Raw genomic sequence first — 3,321 nt, forward strand, 5'->3', positions numbered from 1 at the left:
CGAGTCCCTTTTTAAAACATAAGTTTTTTTTAAAATAATCTCGGGAATTAAAAAAAGTTCATGTTCTAACTTATGGGATATGATCTCTTTCTAAAACCGAGATAATCAAATATCTTCCAAAATAAATAATTTTCGGTGTTTATCCTCGTTTCGGGGATTCAAGATATTGTGTCTTAACTTACGAGACATAATTCTTTTCCTCGATTAACGTGAAATACGTCATTTTCTCAAAAAATTTTAATTAAATAATATTTTAACAAAGGATCGTACTTTTAAAATCTTCAAAGTTCTCAAATTTTTGACACCAAGACATTAATTAATCAACTAGGTACCAATTTTGGGCGTATCGAGGGTGCTAACCCTTCCTCGTGTGTAACTGACTCCCGAACCCGTTTTTTGGATTTTGTTGACCAAAAAATTATTTTTTTAATAAATTTAAATTTTTGTTAAAGCGACTGAATTACCAGATGATCCGATCACACCTAAATAAAAAGGATTGGTGGCGACTCCCGTTTTTCGTTTTCATATTCAAAATAAAAGTTGACCCTTTTTTTAAAAAATGGTTTCGACATAACTTATATATTATTTGATTAATTTCACAAGTATTGACGTGTTGCATTGTATTCCTTTAAAGGTGGAGTTAACTTTTTGTGGTCGTTTCTAGGATAATTTGTTCGCTTGCTCTTGTTACGAAAAAATGGAGAAGAAGACATTTATCTACGGATGATACAATCAAAGAGTTCCTTCAAAGCAAAATAATCTGGTCCAATAAAGGTATTCTTTTAAAAAAAATTAGAAAGATGACTAAAAATTTTAAAGTTAAAGTAGGTGAAGGGGGTTACGGTTTAGTATTTAAAGGAAAACTTCGTAGTGAGCATCATACGGCAATAAAATTGTTGGGCGAATCAAAGGGTAATGCAAGATTTCATAAATGAAGTTGCTTCTATTGGGAGAATTCATCATGCTAATATGGCAAAACTTATTGGATTTTGCGTGGATGGATCAAAGCAAGCTCTGGTATTGATAAACCGTAATATATACATATTTTTACCCCATGCTTGACATATTTATGGATGATTTTTCCTTGATTTCATTGAATTCGAGGCTCCTAATCCTTTAAATTCATGTTTTATACTTAGGTGAGCATAGGAAGGCGAAAAGAGCAAGAAACAGACCAAAAACAAACCAAATGGGCTTAAAATAGTGTTTCACATGGCCTAAGCACTTCCACACAGTTGATCCACAAGCCCGTGTGACTCACACGGGAAGGCCACACACTTATGTGACATGGCGGTGTCGACTAAAAATCAACTCAGTAGTACACACGGCTTGAGCACCTTTACACGGGCGTGACACACGACCGTGTCTCTGTCGAGCCCAAGTCTAGTTCTACTCAGAAAAGGCTAATTTTGGGCTATTGTGGGCATTCAAAAGTCTATATAAACACCCTAGAAGAGAATCAGAGAGACATGCAGAGCAAAACACAGAAAATACTCGAAGGAAGCCATTGGAATCCGCTCAGAAAGAGGATTACATCAAGACTAAAGATCTCTATTCAATTTCTACCGAAGTTTTTGAGTTTCTTTATGTTTTGTTGTTTTCCAAATTTTGAGATTTTTTCCCCATTATTATGAACTAAACTCCTTAAATACCTAAGGGAAATGAAACCTAAGACGAATCTTATTTCTATCTGATTTATATGATAAATACTAGTTCTTATTCTTAATTATGTGTTATTGATTCTTGTTTTAATATTTCAGGATATTAATCCAAGTTTGATGTGCTTATTCAGTGGAGCAAAAGTCCCTGTTTAAGAGTAGATCTAGCATAATTAAGCGGAGTTGAATGCAATCCTAGACATAGGACGACGTAAATCTGCTGGATTAGTGTCAAATCTAATAGGGAAATCCATAGATCGAGTTAATGCGACGATAGGGGTTTTAATTAGAAAGAGATTTCAATTAATCAACCTAGAGTCAGTTGTTTTTAGTCTCGACAGAGATATTAACATAAATTAGGGATTTCTACGAAATAAGTCAAGTGAATAAATCGTCTAAATTCAGAAGTAATAAGTGAAATCTAGGTGGATTCTTCCTTGGGTATTGTCTTCCCCATCGATTTTCTAAAAGTATTTTCCAAGTTTTGTCTTTTTCGTGTTAATTAGTTAATTAGGTTAGTTAAATTTTAGGTTAAAACAATTCTTTTTTATTTTTAGGCTAAATAATAGAAAAAGAGTTAATACTAGTACTTTTAGTCCTTGTGGATACAATACTCTGGACTCTCCTTAGCTATACTACTGTTCGATAGGTGCGCTTACCTTTATCGTGATCGTAGTCTAGTTTAGTGTTCATAAAATGATCAATCAGGTATATGACTTCATGTCTAATGGATCTTTAGATAAAATCATATTTACAGAAGAAAATAAGAACACTTTGGGTTGGAAAAAAATGTTTGATATTGTGCTTGGGGTAGTTCAAGGAATTCACTACTTGCATAAAGGATGTGACATGCAAATTCTACATTTTGATATCAAACCACACAATATTCTTTTTGATGAGAATTTTAATCCAGAAGTTTCAGATTTTGGTCTTGCTAAATTGTATTCAATAGATGATAGTATTGTCTCTCTCACTGCGGCACGAGGAACGATAGGATATATTGCTCCTGAATTGGTTTACAAAAATCTTGGAGGCATCTCATACAAAGCTGATGTTTATAGTTTAGGAATGTTACTAATAGAAATGGTAGGAAGGAGAAAGAATGTGAATGGACTTGCTGACCACACTAGTCAAATATATTTTCCTATCTTGGATTTATGACAAATTGGATCAAGGAGAGGACTTGGAGTTGGAAGATGTTTTTTACTATGAAAAAGTAATGGTGAAGAAGATGATAATAACAACTTTTTGGTGTATACAATTACTGCCTTCTGATCCTTCAATGAGTAAAGTTTGAAGATGCTTGAATCTAATGTTGAACTCCTTGAGATGCCTCCTAAACCATTCCATCTTCCTCTTGTAACAGCAATGGAGGTTCATAGCTGTGAGAACTCTAATGATGAGCCAAGTACATCATTGGATACTGTTATTATAACAAGTTCAAATATTGCATAAGGTTAGAAATATTTCAGTTCATTATCTCACCTTTTAGCTTTATATTATTTTGCATTATATATATATATATATATATATATATATATATATATATATATTTGTATCTTATGATGTGTGTCACATATCCAAATAGATAACTATAGTTAAAAATAAATTTTGAGTAAATTTGACAATAATATTACCTTTAAATTTTAATTTTTAAGCTTCA

General features: G+C 32.5%; 1 pseudogene; it reads left to right on the forward strand.

The window, feature by feature from the left end:
- Window positions 1-800: 800 nt before the first annotated feature.
- Window positions 801-2,955, forward strand: LOC128280886 (rust resistance kinase Lr10-like; annotated as a pseudogene).
- The last annotated feature ends 366 nt before the right edge of the window (window positions 2,956-3,321 follow it).

The sequence above is a fragment of the Gossypium arboreum genome, chromosome 1, assembly GCF_025698485.1.
Source record: "Gossypium arboreum isolate Shixiya-1 chromosome 1, ASM2569848v2, whole genome shotgun sequence".
Taxonomy (NCBI): domain Eukaryota; kingdom Viridiplantae; phylum Streptophyta; class Magnoliopsida; order Malvales; family Malvaceae; genus Gossypium; species Gossypium arboreum.